The sequence below is a fragment of the Triturus cristatus genome, chromosome 6 (assembly GCF_964204655.1).
Source record: "Triturus cristatus chromosome 6, aTriCri1.1, whole genome shotgun sequence".
Taxonomy (NCBI): Eukaryota; Metazoa; Chordata; class Amphibia; order Caudata; family Salamandridae; genus Triturus; species Triturus cristatus.
The window spans coordinates 1,735,766,385-1,735,789,510 of record NC_140589.1 but is presented as its reverse complement, the minus strand read 5'-3'; the positions used below and the strand labels follow the sequence as shown (position 1 = coordinate 1,735,789,510).

The 23,126-nt window shown below is 42.5% G+C and overlaps 1 protein-coding gene across 2 annotated transcripts in view; it reads right to left on the bottom strand.

Annotated features, from left to right (window-relative positions):
• Positions 1-23,126, bottom strand: part of BROX (BRO1 domain and CAAX motif containing) — a 190,059-nt gene that overhangs the window by 151,742 nt on the left and 15,191 nt on the right. The window contains exon 2 of one of the 2 annotated variants that reach the window (XM_085612973.1): positions 15,935-15,957. The exons of the other annotated variant lie outside the window; for it this stretch is intronic. The gene's annotated coding sequence lies outside the window, so the exon portion shown is untranslated. The remainder of the gene's footprint in view (positions 1-15,934; positions 15,958-23,126) is intronic. 2 annotated transcript variants of the gene reach the window in all.

Below are 23,126 nucleotides of genomic sequence, written 5' to 3'. Positions count from 1 at the left end.
ATTTTTGCTCCATTGTGTTTTTTAACTTTGTATTTTTACATGTTTTTAATTGCAACCATATTCAGTTACTAAGGCTGTTTTTGGCTTTTTATATTGATTGACATCACAGTATATGTATATACTTTTATAATAAATTTAAGTGGAAAAAAGCTCTCTTCGTGACATCAGGATTTTGTGTGCCAATACGGAATATAGGAATGATAGAATAAGAATGATGAATGCATGCTGAATGACAGTTGAACAACACGGGATTCTCCGTTTTTGCTTACTCCCAGAGGACACTTTTTGATTTTGATTGAAGCTCTAGAGTTGGCCAAAAAGCCAGGTTTTTAAAGCCTATCTAAACACGGATTCTGACTTAGCCTTCCGTATATGTCCCAGCAATGAATTCCATAAGGAGGCTGTTTTTACAGCGAAAGCTCGACCCCCAATCCTGGCTTTTGCAAAACGAGGAATCACGAGTAGCTCCTGGTGATTTGACCTCAGAAACCTGGTCTGACGGTATTTCCGAAGTCTTTCCTTCAGATATTGTGGACCAATGTCTCTGGTTGCTCTCTAAGCCAAGGTCAACATCTTGAACTCTATCCTTCTCTTGACCGGTAGCCAATGTAGGCTTCGTAAATGAGGGGAGATGGGGTGGCGGAGTGGCACATTTCTGATAAACCTGGCTGTCGCATTCTGGATAATCTGTAGCTTCCTAATCAGATAGTCTAGGAGACCTCAATAGAGACTGTTCGCATAGTCAAGCTGGGATGTGACTAATGCGTGAACCACAGTTTTTCTGCAATCCATAGGCAATAGATGTAGGAATCTCTGCAAGGCTTTCAGTTTCCAAAAACATGCTGAGGATATTTGGCAAATCTGGGTTCGACCTGAAAGGTTAGAGTCAAACTTGAACCCCAAGTTCCTATTCAACACCACTGGAAGAGGAGGAGGAATTAACTCTGCAGGCCACCAGAGTTCAGTCTGTGGGGGAGAGAATTGATTAAAAAACAAAACCTCTGTTTTATCGGCATTTAACTTCATACAGCTATCTGTCATCCAGGTCGAGATTTTAAAGCAGACACTGCTTGAAGTTAGTGAACGCTGCCGCTGTGTGTTATTTAAAAGAGAACACCAGCTGAGTGTCGTCAGCATACGAGACAACCTTCACACCACACTGCTCAATTAGCAGAGCAAGGGAGGGTAAGGTAAACATTAAAAAGAGTGGGGCTCAAAGCCAAACCCTACGGGTCTCCACACCCAAGAGGGCTGGAGGAGGAGACAAAAGGACGAAGGAACACTTTTTGAGACCGGCCCTCAAGAAAGAAACGGAACCAACTTAGAGTGGTTCCCGTTACTCCCAGGACCTCAAGTCTTTCTAAGAGAGTCCAGAGTGACACCGAATCAAAAGCTGCGGAGAGGTCCAATAGCACTAGCATCGCACAGCTTCCCTGGAACACAGTTTCACGTATGGTTTCTGCCACCTCAAGCAGAGCGGTCTCTGTGCTGTACCCTGACCTAAAGCCCGACTGGGAGTCGTGAAGATGGTGATTAGACTCCAAGAACTCCGCCAATTGTTCCTGAACTTCTTTCTCAAGCACCTTGGTCGGTGCTGGAAGAAGAGAAATGGGCCTAAAATTCTTATGTACTGTTGGGTCTGCATCGTCTTTCTTAAGAATTGGCTGGACAAATGCTGTTTTCCACGAGGCTGAAAAGATATCCAATTTAAGGGAGAAATTCCAGATTGAATTTAATAGGGGATTGAGCTAGTAGTTTGAAACCTGGCTGGGCAGGGATCCACTGGAGAGCCAGATTTGATTTTGCTCAGTTCCACTAGAGACGCCTCTAGAGGTAAAGGACAAGATTCAGACCACATGCCAGAGTGATGGAAATTATGGGGTGGCATAGCTGGCATAACTGAAGTCCCTGTCAAGGGAAAAGAGGAGTAGATCGTCTGGATTTTTTCATGAAAGAAGCTAGATAGATTTTGACATAAGGTGGCTGAGGGGGCAACAGCACTCTTCATGGCTTGTGGCTTCACAAAGCCCTAGACAATTTTAAAAACTTCTTTCGTAGAATTGTCAGAGGTTCTAATTTGATTGGCAACATATTCCCTAATAGTGCTGCGTTTTAGCCTATGGAATTTTTTTGGGGCTGTTCTGTAAATGCATTTGGCCTCCGAGTTAAAATGTTTTCCGCCAAGCACGCTCAAGCTTTTCTCCAGCCGGAGCTCAGTCGTGAAACAGGGGGGCGAGGGTTTCTTCCTAGAAAATTTCGTAGTCTTAATTGGAGCTACTTTATCCAGAGCCGACGTAATCCAGCCGTTAAAGGCACAAGCATCATGACTGGGCTCTCCAGTTAGTAGAGGGACGACATTCTGTAGCTCAGGACCCACAGACTCAGGCAGGACCTTCCTCCAGTTTCTCATGTCCTCATACTCTAACCTAGCCTGAGTATTACGAGGCGTGATAGTCAAGTTAAAAGGGACTAATCGATGATCTGACCATGTCAGAGGTAAAGGATCCTCCACTCTCAAGGTATGGTCGTTAGTAAAAATAAGGTCCAACCTTCTTTTGGCGAGTCTGCCCTAGCCTCCTGAAAACACCAAACAGCAATGCAAATCTATCTCCAGGAACCACAAAAACTCCTCCCATGCCAAGGATAATGCCTCTGCAATCTTGAAAATGGATCCCGACACTTGAAGACGTAAAAAAGCAGAACCATCAAAACAGACTCGTTATGTAGATATAGTACCGTCACATATCACTCACCTTCATTTTCCCAGATTCTCCGAATCTCCTATACCAGGGACACTCACCAAATTAATCACATCCTTCATATGCCCTTACTGGCCAAGCTTAGTTAATAAATCCCTATCACTAGGCGGCTGTACAAACCTAGGTGAACGTACAAATTGCCTCAAAGTTGCGATATTAAGCCTCCTCACAAAAAAGCTACAGTATATACTGAGACCTCAACAGCTACAAGACCGTATGTAACAGGCTTTCTCTTTTTGAACGCTGCTTTAGAGAGGTGTGCTGCAATTATTACTTCATCACCCAAAATTATTGACTATCAATCTTAAACTGCCACAGGATAGAATGCTGGTGTCATTAACTGTACCTGGTTGGTGGCAAATCCTGTATGGAACAACTTAAACTGATAATGGGAAGATAAGTAGGGGTGGGCGGAATTTGCGAAAGTGACTCGCAAATTATCGCGAAAATGTTAAAAATCTCCGCAAACACGCGGAAATATCGCGAAGATGCGGAAGTTTTTTTCCCGCCCGTTCGCGGTATTTTCTGCGTGGTCGCGGCTCACCAACTTACCCATGCAGTTGCTCGCACGCGCGGCCATCTTGTTTTCACTCTTCTCGCGGTGCATGATCGCGAGAAGAAAGATGTGATCGCGCGACCAATGACATTACTGCGGGCGCGAACTGTCGCGAGACAGCGCAAATGGCTACCAACAATCCAACATCTCGTGGAGAACGCGACCGGATCGGGAAAACTTGTCGGCGAACGTGGGGATTCAGGTATGGCGATCGCGCGCGCGAGAATGTATTATTTTACAGCGCGAGCAAGAAACAAATTATCGCTAAGCTGCGGAAATTGACATTTTCGCGCTCTCCGTGGAATGTGAAAATGTCAAATTATCGCAATTTCCGCGAGCGAAACGGAAATTTAGCATAGGCCTAAAGATAAGTTTCACAGGCTAGTTTCTCTGTCTGTAAACAAAGCTGCTGTCCATAGATTTAATTAGAACTGGCTAAGTATCTTATGTAGTGCACTTTCACTATTCGTGATATCTGTCATATGAAGAAACTACTCTATAGTTGCATGTTTAAAACTACATATTGCTTGCTTATTGATCATATTTATGTTTAGAAACCTGTTCATACATGTTCATTATCGTAACCAAAACAATACAAACTAGGAAATACAAGTACACCCTCTGCGGGGCTGCTTGTTAAGTTATGATAATCACCTCCTTAAAAAAAAGCCTCTCATGACATGGACATTCTGGGGGACAATGCTGATTAATCGCGCCACCATCAAATGCTTACTTTTTCGTAAAAGGTACACCACTCATCGATACCTGTAATATGCCCGAACTGGACCGCTTGTACGAGCAGCAGGCAGTGGGAGACCCTTTTAAACTCTGGGAGCTTCACCATAAATCCCCTGAGATTGGCGACCACAGAGCCCAGAACCGGTAGAACCCGACGGTTCCGCAAGCTCAAGGGGGGGTGGATGTAGTTCTCCCAACAAGGAGTAGGTTTTAGTTTTTACTTTTCACTCGGTAGACGCTCGAACTTCAAGGTTTTTTTTAGGGTCTGGTGAAACTTTACCTAAGCTTTTTCCCCATCTCAAATAAGCTCTGGGTTAATGGAATCCCATGATAGCAGCCATGAACATCCCCTTTGTATACTCCTAGAAATCTCGTACTGTCCATAGGGCCCAGAGGGGAATCAAATGGTGGCATTCAATCCTAGCTAGCCTGGGTAAGGCGGTAAAAGGTGATAACTGGCTGGATCTGTGGGACGCAGCTCAGACACGTTTATGAGTGAAGTTATCAAGCCTTCCTTCAGCGAGTTTGAGAACTGAACCTCAAAAATAGACTGATAAGGTAACCGCATAATTGATGCAAAAATGTCAGAATACTGTTTTAACCGCCAGTACAGAACTAAAACTCAGGAAGCACTGGTAGACTCTCATTTATGAAGCAGGAAAAGGGTGACATCTAGATCAAGTTATTTACAATGAAAGGTTAGAGCAAAGTTTTTCAAAGGCAGTCTTCATTGTGTAAAAGGATGATACCTTCAAGTATTCATCAGTTGCAGTGAAGATATAATAATGTTTTTAGTTTTGTCTCTTAAATAATTATTAACCTGTTTCGTGAAAGTTTGAAAAGGTATACATTTGTCAGAAAAGCGCAAGGATTTACTGTATTATTAATATCCTTGCCCCAGTAGGCTAACTTTGCCTCAACATTACTTCACATGAGGTTCCACATAAGTGGATGTGCAGCAAAGAGCATTGTTTCTGATTGTATATGCCTCATAAAGACCGAAAACCCATGGTTACACATACTACTGTATATCACCCTTCCTACTGAGCATTAAACTAACACACACCCTCTGAAACAGGCACAAACATTGCATACTACAACAAAGGACTCTTTAATATAGCAGTGTTTCATGAAAAACCCACGATAGTGAGTGGCTTCTTGAACACAAGTAGGATATACAAGGGTTTTTGTTACTCATTAGGGGTGAGGTCACTGCCATTCATTTAATTGTTGCACACACGACAGATGAAAACAAAAGGCCTTCTATAATACAGAGGAATAGCCAAACACAGACATACATGTGAGAGTTGTAGGAGTATACAAAGGGGATGTTCATGGCTGCTATCATGGGATTCCATTAACCCATTGCATGTTTGAGATGGGAAAAAGCTTAGGTAAAGTGTGTGTTGTGGTGTGTGTTCGTTCGTTCACTCTCTCTCCCTCTCTATATATATATGGGTTTTTTTTAGAATACCCTTTAGGAACAAGTATGACAAATAAGTATATATATTAAAAGGCCAACAAATCCACACGCAAGTGTCAGTGAAGTGTAATATTTGGTATCTGCAGGGATTTGCTACTGTATATTACACAACACTTGTGATTTATTTAGTCATAGGAAGATTCCCTGCTGAGAATGGTCAGTATTCTTTAATGCAAAACACAAATGTTGAGATTAAAAAAAAAAAAAGTGTTGCCACTCGATTACAAAGAGAATAGTTAACTGATAAAAATTGATTTAATGGTCGTAGAGATGCAAAACCTTTGATGAAGCGATCCTTTTACTGACCATAGGACTCAGTCACTCTCTACTCAATCGCTCTAAAAATAAACTCTCAGCTGATCTCAAAGCAATACTCCATAAACAAAGTGTAGCAAATATAGTTTTATTACAGTCGTGAACACAGATGCCGTCTCTTGCTCCCACATTCTTCATCCACCCTTTTGATCCTTTCAATATTGTCAACATTATCCGCCTTCTCACATCGCTGATCATCCATTCAAAAACCTTTTACTCTGCACCACACGTCTGTCTACCCTTTTAATTTCTTTGAGATTCCACCTCCTAATTCAACATATTGTTACTCGTCAGTACAATGCCATACACAACTCAGTTGAATTTCTCCACTTCCCTGCAGCCACTGTGATGCTACACTGACAAGTTATTGTGTGTAATGCCATTCATCTTCAAAAGCTTTTCAAGATACTCTAATTTCGAATGTAATTCACTATCAAGTACTATCCGTTTAGGTAAACCGTCCCTCAAAAACACCCTATCTAAACGCCTCATAAGGGTTTCTGCATCAGCATTTTTACCAATTCTAGTTCCAGCCATTTATAAAAAGGGCTAATAAAACAATGTATCTCCACTCCCTGTTGTCCTCTTCACATGATACCAATAGCCAGCCTTCCTAAAGAATTTTCGGGCAATGTATGGGGAATAGCAGTGCTCTGAAGGTAACTTGTATCCTACCCAAATACATTAATTTCACACAATTCTTGACCATTCTATTTCACTCTCTAATGCTGGCCACCAATACAACTTTTGACCCTTCTTTTGGTCTTGACAACTCGTAAGTGTCATTCATGGCACACATCCAATATCTCTGTGGAGGATGAGAATGACCAGGAGGAGACTGACAGGAACCACGGATCTAGCCGGAGTCAGCTCCTCCTGTTCCGCGCTCAACACCCACTTGCACTATCAATCATGCATTTACTCCAATACTTCCATATGTATCCTGCTAATGTCCTACTGGTATGTGTGTGTCCCCTGAGTATTCGTGATCTTATTATGTTGCACTTCGTATTAATCCGGTTTTATTGCTACCATGATCTTATTATGTTGCACTTTGTAGTAATCAAGTTTGCTTGGTACCCTGTTATCTTATTGTCTCTCAGTCCCCACTATCGGGAACGTAACATGGCACAGAAACAGGGATGTCTATCCTGCTGTTTGTTTCCTGGCAGATCACCACACTAGTATTTTCCTGGTACCATCTTGAATGTGGTCATCAGACGTGGCTTACTTAGACCATGCCTGACCACCAGCTGATGCTTCACGGAGAGACACCAGCATGGACGGCACCTCTGTTAGTACCCGGCTAATATCAGGTGGGAACACCAGTTTATCGCTGCCATCCTGGGCCAAGTGAACGGCTGCAGCCCACCAGCCAGTCAGTCAAGTGTGACTCCACAGACGACTCAAACGTAAAAGCTAAGCTCCTTGCGCAACCCGCTCTTCCCCAGACGCCTTCCTAACAGCTCAGCCTAACTCGAATAGGTATAACCTAACAAATCTTGCCTGTGGCTACAGGTAGTGGCTTGCATGCCCGTGCGCCTAATGTTGTGATTTTCTATTTTTGTGTTTAAAAAGCTTTATTAAGTAACATCAGGAAATACATAATACCAGCAAATACAAACAAAAAACATAATAAATGAAATACAGAGTATAGCTAACAATCAAAACAAAAAGAAAGCTGTTTATATTTTATAGAGGCAGTAAGGGGGAGGAGAGAAGGGGATGGGAAGAGGGACAAAAAAAAAGATAATACTCTCATAACTGAGAAATATGAATAATATAGAAGTTCGAATGAATGTAAAATGTAATCTAATTAGAAACTAGGAAATACAATGTGCCAACAAGTGATTAGAGAAGGAAAGAACAGAGAAAAAGGGCAATTACGGGGGGTTAACATTTTCAGAATGTATACACGATTTTTTTGCTAATACATTTTTATCTAAATATTATGTAAGTGGCATCCAAAAAAGATCTCTATTAACCATTGGTTTACAAGAGGAGGCAAAAGCAATATGCAGTCGATGAAAATGGCATAAATTATTCCACCAGTGTTCAAATGAAAGTTTTTTCAAATTTTTCCAATTAAGTGATATTTGTTGAAACTCTAAAGCTAACATGAAATCAAAAGGCCAAGTGCATGAGTAGGTAGATTCAAAGAATCTAGTAGACTCCCAAATAAAAGGATGAGATTAGAAAAAGGAATGTGAATGTTAAAATATGAGAAATATGGGACCACATTTTCCTCCAAAAACAAATAACAGGTTGGCAAAGAAAAAGGAGGTGCATGAGGTCAGCTGTGGGGGAACCTCATGTCCAAAAATTTGTGTCAGTAGAGTATGAGAAATAGAATAGGGGTGAAATAGAGCCTATGATAGAGAAAAACATAGATTGAGTGACAGAGGCAGATCTAGACATTTTTAGAGAATGGGACCAGAATTTGTCCCAGAAATTGATGCTCCATTCACATCCCAGATCCGATTCCCAGGAAAGCTCTACTTTATTCTTAGGACGATCTGGGTTAGGAGACAGGATGTGTTTATAAATTAAGGAGGCCTTAGGAAGGGTAATCAGAATCTTAAGAAGAGGGAGTTATTCAAAGGAAGTGGAAGTTAAAGGTAGAGAATAGAATGTGTCAAGAATTACTGCCATTAAAGTAGAACATCTCTGCAAGAAGGAGCGAGGACAATCAAATTTGGACTGGAAGTGAGGAAAAGAACAGGGAGTCAAACCATCAAATAGGTTATTGACCCAAGCTATTCCCTTTTGTCTCCAGGAATTCCAAAAGATAGTTCTATTATTAATAGTAATAAGGGAATTATGCCATATTGGTGAAGATAAAAAAAGATTCCCTTGAAATAATCTTTGGTTGAGTTCGCGGTTTTGAAAAAGAACAAGTGTGCTTAAAGAAGGGAAAGGAAGATTGAGGAGCGTTGGCTGAAAAGGCTAGAACTTCCTTCATAGAAAAAGGTAGAAGCAAAGAACATTCAATTGTGAACCATAAAGGTGTAAAAAGGGGGGGAATCAGAAAGGAGCCATTTGGAGGCTTGACGGAGACAAAAGGATTTGTGATAAGTACAAAAGTCAGGAAAATTAACACCCCCATTAGATTTTGTCTTACGAAGAAGAGATAAGTAAATTCTAGCTTTTTTATTTTTCCAAAGGAATTTGGAAAGACGAGAATCAATCTTCTTAAAATAAGAAGATAGGATATAAATAGGGAGCACAGATAAGGAGCATAGATAGAGTATAAAGTAAAATGGGGGTGATCATCATTTTGATGGAGTCTAACCCACCCCACCACGAGAGAAAGAGGGGATTCCAGGCTGAAAATAATTTGTCAATACGAGATAAGGCCGCGACCATATTCAATTTAACCGAGTAAGAAATAGAATTAGAGAACCATATTCCTAAGTACTTCGTTAGAACTGTTCCAAAAGAAACCAGTGGAAAAGTGTTGAGTGCAAAGTTTCGTAAGAGGGAGAATTTCTGTTTTATCTGAATTAATCTTGTAACCAGACACCAGGGAAAATGAAGAGAATTCATGCATCAAGGGAGGAATACATACATAAGGGTTGGATATAAAAAGTAAAATGTCATCTGCATATGTAGAAACTTTTAAATGCTGATCACCATAGAAAACAAGCATTTACAATGCAATGTCTCGGCATTGGTAAAGTTAGAGCTATTGGCATTGCTCATGACATTATTTTTGTTTATGTTTTTGTTTTTAAAACATTTAAAGAAACGGCATTGTCATGAGCAATGCCAATAGCTCTAACTTTACCAATGCCGAGACCATTGCATTGTAAATGCTTGTTAAATCTCGGATCGAGACTGCGCAAGCGCAGCCTTCGAGCCGAGACCTAAAAACAGGCACTAAATCGCAAACGTGGATTAACTTAACTTTTTGCACTCATAGTTCGAAAATCAGTTAGTGCTTTTACCAGTAGAGTTAAGGACCATGATATAGGGCCCGCTGTGTCAATGCTAATTTTTCATTACTACTGGGTTTATGACCTCCCCTGCCACGGACTTGCTTAGACCTCTGCCTTCTTCACGTCTGGGCCCCATTTATCACTTGCTGATTCGATCTGTGAAATGCATGTTCCACGAACTTCATATAGAAAGATGCCTTACTTAAAATAAAAACAACAACAAAACACGAGCTCAGCATAATAAAAAACAGTGGTCGGGAAAGCTGTGAACCCTCTCTTCAAGTATGGAAACGACCGGTGGCGTTGTTTCAATGTTTGGAATCGAAGTTTAAAATTTGTTGCACGCATAGGAAACTTTCCAAATATCTTCATGGGTAATTAGCGCTTTATAAATTCAATTTCAATATCACTAGGCGCTTTTTTCAGTATCACTAGGTGCTTTGTACCCGTGGGCTCTGACGACGGATTAAGCCTTCCCGGTTGCCTCGGTGTGTGACACATACCAAGACGTAAGATCTGCCCGCCCCATGCCCTAGGCCATTGCTCCTGGAAGAAAAGGGTGAAAGGTGAAGAGCACCACCGCCCCTCCTCCCCTCTCTAGCCCCTGCTGGCTCGGAGGAGCCGGAGCTCTGCTGCTGCATTGTCCAGACAGAAGGCTCTTTACTTCGGAGCGCCTGGGAATAGCTCGGGAAGGGCTCGGAAGGAGCGGCGTGTGGGGGAGGGTATACCTCCATGATGTTTGGAGGAAATGGCTCATCCCCTCCTGCCCGGGAGCACTGGGACCCAGATGCTATCGGCCTCTCACAATGCCTCCCTCCCCCGCCAGCTTCCTGTGCAGCCAGGGGTGTGTGCAGAGGTGATAAGTGGCCTGGCAGATATGCCGGTGGAGGCTGCACCCAGCGCTGGCCGGCTGGAAAGTACCAGGGGGTGCCATAGAAACAGTATCAGGCGGCTCGGCTCGCATGTGTGCAGTGTGCAGTTACGCAGCCCGTGTCCTTACCCAGGCTTACCGGTGGAAGCGGCTTTCCTGGAAGAAGACAGCGCACACCTCGGTGGTTTGCATTAATTCAAGCCCGCCGCTTCCGTGCCCACGTGTGCACCTTTCATTTAGAAGCTGGCAGCTGCCACTCTGTTTTTCCCCCTGGACCGCACCGGCCCGCTATGGCATGCATGGAAAGCACAATATTTGTAGTGCGATCGTTATAACTCACAATAATTAAACGAAGGTGTACCAGTTATGGATGTAGTGAGAATTCAGAAGTGCATAAAAAAAAACAAGGCAGAGCAAAAAGCACACCACCGCCTTTCTCCGAGGCAGAGCAGAAATGCCTCGGAGAAAGGCAGCGGCATTTTCGGATTCGGGGGGAGTGTTTGTCTTTTTTCTCCTCCAGCCATTGGCTGGAGGAGAGAATGAGACTTCTTGCAAAAAACACGCCCCCCGATCCGAAAAGGACGGGGCCTAATCGGAATGACTGACCTCTTCTCCAATGGCTGGCCAGCATTCAAGAGGCCAGCCAATGGAGAACAGGGGAGAAGAGGGGCGGGTTCAAGCCCCTCTTCTCCAAGTCATTAAATCTCGGAGCTAGACTGCGCAAGCGCAGCCTTCGCAGCCGAGACCTAAAAAAGGATATAGAGTCATTATTGCGGATTGATTATAAAAAGGGCTCAAGGGCTAGGATAAATAAAAGAGGGGAGAGAGGACGGCCTTGACGGACGCCTCGTAGCAAAAGAAAGTAGGAAGATATGCAACCATTAACAAACACCGAGGCTCTAGAGGCAGAATACAATAAGTAAATAAAGGAAATTATCTTGGGACCAAAGCCATGCCATTTCAGAGATTCAAATAACAAGCATTGGCAAAGCCAATTGGTCTTGCCTTTAGGATCTTTTAAGTGTTTAGCCAGAGCTATCGGCTTTGCTAATGTGTTAAGTTATGTTGTAGAGTTGTGTGGCTTGTGTGCAGCATGTTGCAAGTTATAATAAAAAATGTGTTATATGTATTTTTGTTACCTTGTCTATAATTAAGATGAGATTATGTATAATTGAACAACCGTATTAAAAAAAGATTTAATATAAAAAATGTTTAGCTTATGATTGAAAAGTGCATACTCGTCTGCAGCATGAGTAGAGCTAGCAGATTGCACTCAGAGGCGGGAGAGGGAAGGGACACATGCAGTACATCAAGCTGCTGAAGACAGAGCACAGGGCACCATACGCTTCTATGGAACAGATTATAGTGTACACGCCGTAGATACCATATATTATGGGAATGTCACACAACAAAACGCTGTTCACAAACTCAACTCAGATTGTGCCCTTTGCATATAGTATAATATGCACAGAGGAAACACTGCACGCACTATGAGGTTCTCACAATGCAGTGTACGTAAGGCAGATGACGTACACTAAACTTTATATACTACTGCAGCACACCATGGCCAAGTTTTTTACTCTGCAAACGACATACACTGTCAGTAATTCCAGCTGAACGTAATGAAAATCACGTTGTACATAAGGTGCACACAGCACACTCTGCGAATAGCACTCGCAGCATAGATAAACTAGGGAGGAAACCAAACTCCTCCAACCCCCGCAACAAAATACAAGGAGCGATGATGCAGTCATGTTAAATTGACTACCAATCCTAGAGCTATTGGCATTGTTAATGCCCATGTCTTTCAGCCATGTGTAATGGAGTGGATGTATGTGGTGTGGTGAGGAGTGGAATTATGTGGGTTGGATTGGAATTGCTTGCTTTGGAATTGTGTGACGTAGAATTGAGTGGTGTTGGATGGAGTTATGTGTAGTGGAATTATGTGGATAGTAATTATGCAATATTGAGTTTACTGTGATTATGTGGAGTGGGATTATGTGTTATGGAGTATAATTATGTGGAGTGTTATTGTATATCGTGGAGTGGTTTGAAGTGGAGTGGATGGTGTGCTGAATATTGTGGCATGATGTGGAATTCTGTGCTTTGGATTGGATGTATGTGGTGTGCAGGGGAATTGCGGTGTCTAGGGGAATTGTGGTGTGGAGTGGAATTATGTGGTCACTTGTGGTCAATGCAGTAATAAATGTATAAAAGACAGCGGCAGGGTGGGTAAAAGGCAGCATTTCACAGATGCCTGTGTTTATTATTTGCATCTGGGTAACGGGAGAAAAAACAAGGCTGAATCACCACTCAATCAATAATGCAATCGCTCTGCCGCTTGCATCGGTGCCTTCAGACTCTTGAGGAAGTACTGGGCCTGGTTGAACCCCCCAGGAGGGCCCTGGGCGTCAACTACATCACCCAGCCTATTGTGCATCTCCCCAACAGGATTCTGGGCTTGGGGCTGGGAAACTGGTAGTCCAACTGTCAAGAGAACTGGAATGTCCCAGGAGAGACGGCCCAGTCAGGGAAGAGATGCAGAGAGTTCACAGGAAGAGAAACTAGGAAAGGGGTGGGGGAGGGGAGGGAGAGGAGAGGAGAGAAAAAAAGGAGAAGAGGTGAAGAGGAGGGGCAGCAGGGAAAGAAAGGTGGTTGAGGGGAGGACGAGGAGAGGAGAGAAAGAAGCAAAAAGAGGGAAGGGGCAGCGAAAGTGAAATGGGGTAAGGGAGAATTAGAGCAGGAATAGGGAGAATGGGCGAGTGAGTGTAGAAGCGTAGACAGAATGAGAACAGAAGTAGACATTACTAGAGTGAAGGGTGAAAGGCAGTGGAGAGGAAGAGGTCGCGGAAGTAATGCATGGGGAAGTCATACAGAGGGTGAAATGGGGTGAAAGTAAAAGAAAGCCAAGAATGAATGAGTAAAGAAAGGAGGATGAATATGAAATAAATGCAAGCAAGAAAGAAAGTGGGAAGCAGGGTAGTGATCAGGGACAGTCAGGGTATAGCAAAGTCTGAGGTAAGAGAGAAGTGTGGAGAGAAAAAAAATGCTACACGCCATGTGATGTGTAATTGTTAAACACATGTTCACACTTTGTGGTATCTTGGTGCTTAAAATATAGGTGTTCATTTAAACATACCTCAATGTTCCTTTTTTTAATTGACCTTATAAGAATGAAAGAGTCAGCGATCCGACTAAGATGTGAATCTGTGGCCATGGGATAAAAAAAAATTCCTGCGTTTGAACATTAGTCCCCTGAGCCATTAGACATCGGGAAAGAGATACTTTGAATACTAATTTCACAGAAGCAAGACAGAAAAAGAGACCACCAAATGCTTGTCAGTGGGAGACTGCCATCACAAAACTCCTCCAGCAAGGACTCATGAGGTCACTCACGAGCGCCGAGAGTGAGTGCGCAGACTGGCACTCTGTAAAACTTGCCCTGCTTTCTGCTGCATGAGCGCTAGTCACAAGCTGACACCACGCAGACTCCACAGCAGTGTAAACAAGTGATGCCACACGCACCCGTGCTTGTGGCGGCATCCACCTTGCGGGAGCGAGCAGCGGCCATATGTTTGTAATTAACGGGGTCGCACCGCTGCTTGCTCCCGCAAGGTGGATGCCGCCACAAGCACGAGTGCAGTGCTTTAAAAGTGAAGACCGATGGCTAAAGGCTCTTCTGGAGTCCCGTGGAGCAGTTCTGGTTTCCGGTCCTCTGTGTTTGGTGTGCCCTTCTCAGGGGTCCCAGGCAGTCTGGATGTTATCCGAAGCTCCCGCAGCGGTCTCCATAGAGCAGAGGTGGCTGACTCTTGCTGCGGTCCTTTTTTGTCAACCGGCCAGTTTCTGCAGCATTCCTGCTGAGAAAGGATTAATCGCACATGCGAGTAGGTCGTACTCTGTACCATAAGAGGAAAGCGTGTTCTGATCTAATATTGCAATAACCAGTGCAAGTATTGCACTCAGCTCTAGTCACTAAGAATATTTATCTTACAGAACTGAAGGTGTTTCATGTTTATATGTTACGTTATTTATGTTCCCTTCACTTGTTTGTTTTGTTATGGTATAACAATCTTAATTTGCCTACTTTTAAGTATGTCAGGAACCATTTTCTGTTTTTAGGAGACATCCATCGTTTATTGCATATTAAGATAACAAGATTGTAAGGACTCAAATTAGCATACTTATTTCTGTTTTACGATAGAACAAAAAAGTATTGACATACCAAGAGGCAACATTAAGAACATTATGGAATAGACTCTATGTTGAAGTGTGAGTCGCGCACAAAGTTTTTGTTTAAGGTGCTTTTGTGTTTTTATTTTAACATTAGAAGCTCAGGAAGATATTTGGATAAAGCTTTACTGCCTGCTTTTGTCAACAACTATTGTTTGTTGTGGTATCTTTTCTTCTACAGATCTCCTTCCCGCTGTTCCCATTGCACTCAACCTTTCCCCCCCGCCCCTGCTTGGCCACTCTTAGACTCTGTACTATTATAGTACCTCAGAGTTGGAGGTGCCAGGAGGAGGGCCCTTGTGTCGCCATGTACAGACTCGGAGGAAATAAATATTTATCAATCTGACAGAATAGGGAGTGCACAAATTTATTTTCCTCCCGGTCTGGACGATCGATACAATGGCCACCTTAGATGATCTCATGAAGGTCATAACTCAAATGCAAAGAGATTAGCTACTACAACAACAACAACAGGGAGCAGGTGTCAGCCTTCATCCACTTGGTATCAGATCTTCCTCTCGTTCTGATCAACATCCAAATACCAATATAGCAGTGACTATATCTGCGCAAATTCCTTTGGCAGCTCCGGAACGTTTTTCTGGAGATCCTAACAATGTACAAATCTTCCTAACACAAGTAGAACTACATTTTATTTGTCGGTCAAGTGCCTTTCCCAACCCACAATCTATAATAGCCTTTTTAATTTCTTAATTGTCAGATGATGCTTCAACATGGGCTGTTCCTCTAGTACGACAAGAGAGTGCCCTTCTATATAATTGGCGTAGGTTTGCAGCAGAGTTGAGAAGGTATTTGACCGGTGCGCTGTCACCCTATCAGCCAAAAGAGAATTGATGGAATTAAAGCAAGGAAACAAGGATTTGGTTACTTATTTGTTACAGTTTAATCATTTTAAAGCAGAAATAGCCTGACAAGAGGAAAAAAGAGCAGTGTTATTCTATCAAGGGCTGAAAGACGAGCTAAAAGATGATGTAGCACAAATAAACCCTCAACAAACATCTTGTGCCGGCTTAAAAAAAATCTTACCTCACGTTTAGAACATCGGTTAGCTGAAAGAAAGGGAGAACGCGAAATACCTGTAAGAGCAGGGTGGCGCATAGAAAGACGAAAATCACAAACAACAACAGCTGAAACACCAAGTGAACCCATGGAACATTAAAACAACCGTTAACCAAAGAGAAAGAGTTTCGTCGACGGAACGGCCAATGCCTTTATTGTGGCAGCAAATGTCATTTAGTGAAGGATTGTCCAATTAAACTAAAAAATAAGTATGTAAGTTCTAAAAAGACTACAGCCACCATGGAAACATTGACGCAAAACTAAGAGGGCCAAGATGTTTAGAAGGGGAACTCTTGGGTACGCTTGCTTTCCCTTCTGTTCAGTCCTGTGCCACGTTTACAGGTTACAATCAATTTTGATACGTTAGAACAGTGAGTGCATGCTTTCTTAGATTCTGGAGCCACTGGTAATTTTGTGGATTCAGAAACGGCTCAAGTATCCCGTGTATTAAAAAGAAAACCCCTGAAATAGTGAAAGCGGTAGATGGCAAAAATGTGATGCTTCGATCACTTCCGGTTCAGTTCCTTCAGCCTGGAAGCAAGCCATGGTTCGCTCACTGTTAAAGAAACCCAATCTCGACCCGTTAAACTTCAGTAACTATCGGCCCATTTCCCTGCTTCCGTGGGTGAGCAAAATCCTAGAAAAACACATTAATTGCCACCTGGTAAAATTCTTAGAAAACTCCCAATTGCTGGACGCCACCCAGACGGGCTTTAGACCCAAACATGGGACGGAGACCGCCCTCCTCATGGTCACAGAGGAATCCAGAAAAATCCTGGATCAGGGAGGATCAGTGGCAGTGATCCTCCTTGACCTCAGCGCAGCTTTCGACACGGTCAGCCATGCCACCTTGCCGCACCGCTTGTCTAGCGTCGGAATTAAGAACAAAGCTTGGCTCTGGTTCAAATCCTTCCTGGAGGACAGATCCTTTCGAGTCTTTGACGGTGAGGCCGTGTCCACCAGCAGACCTTTCAGGTGCGGTGTCCCTCAGGGCTCTTCTCTAAGTCCCGCTCTTTTCAACATCTACATGAGGCCACTGGCCGATGTCGTCCGCCCTTTCGGGATTAAGATCATCTCTTACGCGGACGACACGCAGCTGGTGGTCTCACTGGCGCAGGTAGCCAACTCACCTGCGTCAGGCGGACTTGGTGATTGCCTAAAAGAAGTAAAGAGCTGGATGTCCTCATCTTCTCTCAAACTGAATGGGGACAAGACGGAGCTGATGCTCTTGGACCCTTCCGACCCTTTATTTTTCAACTCCTTGTGGCCCGCTGAACTAGGCCCCACCTCCAGCAGCTAAGGACAACATCAAGAGCCTTGGAGTCTGGCTGGACAGTTCTCTGTCATTTAAGACCCAAGCCACAAAACTCTCGGCAACCTGTTTTGGCCTCCTCAAAATGCTCAGGAAAATGTTGCCTCTCCTTCCAATGGAAGCCAAGCAGGTAGCCACACAGGGTCTGATACAGTCCCGCCTGGATTTTAACAATGTGTTGTATCTTGGCGCCCCAGACTACACCCTACGTAGACTTCAGACAGTGCAGAACTGCGCGGCCCGTCTACTGCTCGAACTCCCTCGCAGTCACTCTGTGAGGGCTGGTCTAGTCAAACTTCACTGGCTGCCAGTTCGTCATAGAATCCGTTTTAAAGCCATGTGCATTGCTCATCAGGCCTTCTGAGATACGGGCCCTATGATCACCCGGAATCTAGTCACCCATTATATACCCACCAGAAACCTTTGCTCTAGCGAGACCTTCTTGGCTATACCCCTTAGAGTAAAAAAGACCAGAACGGGCGGCAGGATGTTCTCCTACAATGCGGCTAGGTCCTGGAATGCCCTCCCTTTACACCTCAGAGCCAACTCCAACCTCTCCTCATTCCGAAAACAGTTAAAAACTTTCCTTTTCAATCTCCCCTACTAATCCCCACTTAGTCTCTCTACGAGGTTCCTCCTGTTTATCCTCCAGCGCTTGGATGCCTTTGGGCAGCAATCGCGCTCTATAAATGTACATCCATTTCCATTTCCATCAGGAGGTCCCATAACCAAATAAACTAATCAGATCTGCATGGCGTGCGAGGATTCCAAACGTGTAAAACATTTTGAAATCTTTCAATTTGATGTAATTCAGGCTCCGCAATATGGGTTTATTCTTGGCATGCCCTAGTTATATTTACATAACCCATTTATAAACTGGCAAAAACAAGAACCCCAGTTTATGTCCACGTATTGTTTAACACACTGTCTAAATTACGGAAGAGACAATGTAATGAAAGGCTTGCAAGGACAAATTGCTACAGCAGCAGGAAAGGACATACAATTACCATCTCAATATTCTAATTTGCCGATGTCTTCAGTGAATCAAGAGCAGCAATATTGCCACTACATTGGGCATATGAATAGACTTGTTGCCAGGATCTAATATACCAAATTGTCGCATTTATGCGTTATCAGAAGCAGAAACCCACCATTTAAGACTATATCTGGATGAATATTTGGCCAACGGATTCATACGCCCCTCACGTTCGCCAGCAGCTTCACCTTTATTTTTTTATTGCCAAGGCCAATGGTGAACTAAAAACATGCATAGACGACAGGGCGTTTAATAAAATCACAATAAAGAACAAATATCCTCTATCCCTTATTCCAGTACTCCTAAATCAGGTAAAGACAGCTGTGATTTAGAAAAAACTAGACCTCAAAAGGTGCATATCACCCGGTCAGGGTAAGAGAAAGGAATGAATAGAAGACCACTTTTAAGACACAATGCGATCTTAATGAATATTTTGTGATGCCCTTTGGTCTTTGCAACATCCCAGCTGTGTTTCAGTTTTTTCTAAATTACATGTTGCGAGAATATTTAGATATCTTTGTCACAGTTTATATCGATGATATTCTGACGGATTCTTCAACTGTGGACATCATGGAACTCTTGTGAGAAAAGTATTAAGTACTTTAAGAGAACATCAACTGTTTTGTAAAATCAGCAAATGTGAGTTCCATGTCACTCAAGCAGAATTTTTGGGAGTAATTTTAACTCCGTATGGAATGAAAATGGCAGATCGAAAAATTCAAGCAGTAGCAGAGTGCCCAACTCCAACGTCAGTAAGGGATGTTCAGTGTTTCCTTGGCTTTGCCAATTATTATAGCCGTTTGATCGACCACTTTTCTTCTGTAGTTTCTCCCATCACTAGAATGCTACGCAAAAAAGTCAAAAAGTCAAATTTAAATGGTCTAAAGATGCTAATCAAGCCTTCCAACAATTGAAAATAGCTTTTACAAAGGCACCAATTCTAGCCCATCCAGAACCTGATAAACCTTTCAAGTAGTAGCGGATGCGTCCGATGTAGCTGTAGAAGCCATGTCTCAAAGAAAACAAGATTCTGGCTAACGCCATCCAGTGCAAACACAAGGAGATGATGGACGGAGTGCTGAAACATTTCAGACACTCGCCCACAGTCACAGATCTGGGTTGAATCCATCATCGTTCTTTAGCTCACTTTGCCCCAGACACAGCTATATGCAAATCAGTCTTGACCCTGTGCTTCATGGGAACAGTCCAGCCCGAACTGCTAAGCCATGTCTTCCCTGGATCAGAAACAAGCATCCTGGGACCGGTTTCGAGCAAACAGCCCTCATCAGTCAGGCTAGCTTGAATCCAGTGGCAAAGCGAGCAAGGGACCCACGTCTGGGCATACCCTGTCAACTTAGGGCAAACTAAGCAAACACAAGGAGATGGTGGACAGAGTGCTGAAACTTTTCAGACACTCACCCCCAGAGTGTCTGAAAAGTTTCAGCACTCCGTCCATTAATGCAATTTAATTAATTCTTGGACAACTTCATCTCTGATTACATAGAGATAATTCAACAATTTGGGTGCATGGTTTGAATCTTTCTTTCAAAACAGTCTTACTTAAAAATGATTCTAACTTTCTAACATTGCCTGAAAATACATTGTGGAATTTCTTCCTTAACTTCTGTCATTAGTTTACCCTCTCTCATACTTAATACTTTTTCTGGGCTGTCACAGTCAAGTATATCATCAAGTGATACTTCATCCATCCAACCCAGAACAGAAGACCCCTTTTCCGAAGCATACAATTTACCTTCTGAGTGTCCATTCTGAAATTCAAATGCCTTCATTCTAACAACTCAATTTCTTCTCCAGCCACCATCTTTTGAAACATTGGAATCCAAAGAATAATTATGTTGCTCTTCAGTTATATATTTGACTTCCTGCCCATACATACTTTTCCTACACACCATAAGAAAAATGTCCAATAACACAGCAACCAGAAGACTTCTGGGGTATGGTTGAGCATTATTTCGCTGTACAAGGGTGGTCAGAGCTTCAAAACCTGTGACATTTATTCCAAGTGTTTCTATATTCTGTCCAATTACTGGCACTTTTCTTTTTTACTGATAGTACCCACACTGCGACAGTCATAATGTTCCATACTTTTGGATCAATCACATTTTGTGTGTCTTCCCCCTTCCCAATTTACCTGACACTCATTGCTATTGCTGCCCAACTCTGCTTTGGCCAGTAAGTTCAGCCTTGTGTATAAGAGCCATCATCTCTTTCAATGATGTTTCACCATTTATCCATAATCCATCTAAGATACTGGGGTGTATTTGAATGTCTGACAATTTAGTCTCTTTTGCATTTATCAGGGTAGTTACCAAAGCATCATGTCATTGCCAATTTTTTTATGGTTGAAACAAAGTCAACTGTGCCCCGTGACTTAACTTGTTTATGCTGGAAAAACTTGTAGCGTTCTATTAATACACATACAGCAGATGAGTATTAAGAGTCTAAATTGTCTGTTACATTGGTAAACACATTATCTTCACCTGCAGTTTTCTTTTTCTCCACAGTCTGCTGAACACTCATAACCCTCTGGGATTCAAGTAATGCAAGAGCATCTTTTGCTTCAGTGTTAACTCCTCAACCTCAGATGTTGAAATTGAATTGTTTTAAACCCTGCCACTGCATAAAAGATTTGCCTGTGATGTAAGAAACACTTGTAGTAAAGTTAGGCTCAGAATCTATGAGATATCCATGTCATAAGATTGCAATGGGCAATGTCGCTGAATAGGATAAACATAATGGAGAAACCTCTTCCATACTTATGTTGAACGATCATAATATATGTCACTTTGTGTGAAGAAAGCCACTACAAATGTCACTTTCATTACAGTTTGATAAGCATAGTTTCCTTTTTTTAATACAATTTCTCACCTTCAGTGGCGTTATCAACCTTCCCAAAAATGGTAAAATGTTGTTTTGCAGAACTGTACATGTTCAAGGTTTCACCTAGCTGTTTTAGCAGAATCAGAAAAAAAGCAGCAGTCTGTGAGAAGCTCCATGTTATAGAATTCGGACAGACTATCGAAATGTATTCTCTTTCAACTGTTTCACTCGGTTTAATTCTGATTGGTTTATTCTGTGAGAACCATGTACAACTTATGAAATCCCTTGTTCAGGAACCTATAAAAGTACGCTCTTTTTAAATGTGCGACATAGATCTTTATATATACTAACTTTGGGAAGAGAATCCATGGTGGATTGCTCTCTCATTACATACTCTGTCTTTTTGCTGACCTGAACTTTAAGGAGTTCTTCGATTAACTGTACTCTGATCTTTGTACTATGATCTATTAGTTGATTTTGACTATATTACTTGACTTCTGTAGGACTTAAAATCTGAAAATAATCTTTTATGGTATAAACTTTTCCTGTCTGTCATTCCTATAGGACTGAATGGATTCGGAGTGTCTAAACTGAGATTGTCATTTAGAGTGCTTTACAGAGAAACAGGTCCAGCAAGGAAATCCAAAATCAAATAAGGGGTTAACATGCTTCCAGTCCATCAGTTGCACAGGAGAATTAGAGGGAGTACCACATCCAATTCTGGTAGCAGAGGATAGTTCAACTTCCTGTTTAGGTTTATTTGGATTCAGAGAAGAAACTGTACATTAATAGTTCAGCTATTATTGCCAAGGGATTAAAAATTAACCTCGATCTGATCTGCATTCCCGATTCCTGAGGCCCTGTGGTGTAATGGCAGTTGTCCTAGGGTTCCTGAAGCAGTTTCTGTGGGAAGGGAAAGGCATTGTATGTGGCCTATAGTGTGTGGGAAAATAATACCAAGAAACGCAGGTTGGAATTTGTAGTTCAGGACAGTGTGGTGTTTTGAGTTGGTCTGAATTAGAATCTCCATACCTTTGATTTGTGGACTTGCAGCGACCGCAGTTATTGTTATTTTGATGTTTTTTCTCAAATTCTGAAAGCACCATACGAGATGCAACAAAGAGGGCTTGCATGATGTCATTTTGCTTATGCTTGCTGCGCTTAATTTGTTACTAAAATCAAGTTGATTTGTTGACTTGTCTGCTAAAAGTTGAGGTGTCTACTGTGCAGTGCTACAGGCAGATCAGGATAGGAATGCAATATAAAACTGCTCTGTGTGTATACCCACCTAGATTGACGTTCATTTATTCTTCAGTGCACAGGAGTAAACTCGTCAGATCGAAGTAAGCTCCCACAGGTCGAAAGTTTGCTGCTGTGAATTGAAAGTGTCATAAAAAGTATAATCTACATCTTTGTACTGTGATTTGTTTTTCCATATAGGTATAGCAGACAATAGTTATTAATTTAAGTTTTTAAATTAAAACTACGCTGTGCTGTGCATAAGGTGTCAAGCTGGATAGGTTTGTTAGTATTGAGAGGCGTGCTGTGATTGGTTGACCTTTACCCTGGGATGGGCAGAAAAGTTGTTGATACCATGTTGCAATTGTTTACCTGTCACAGACGTTTGTGTGTAGATTGGTTGACTTTAGTGTTTACATACAAGCAAGAAAACAAGGGGAAAATGTCTATGAAAGCCATGACGGTTATTTGCAAGGGAGAGAATTTTTCACCCGAAGGCTCGTCTGTCAGAGAGATGGCAGCACAGAAATGGTTCTATACGTGTATGTGGCTTAAACACTGGCATAAGTAAACTAAGAACGATGGGGGGTATACACTTCCTTTAACACAGTACCTTTCATATGAGGGCTTGAAAATCTGAGGAAAACAATGTATGAGATGAACCCCAGACCTGCTCAATTTGAGGGCTTAAATATTTCGGACCAGAAGCAAATGTGAAAGATACAAAATAC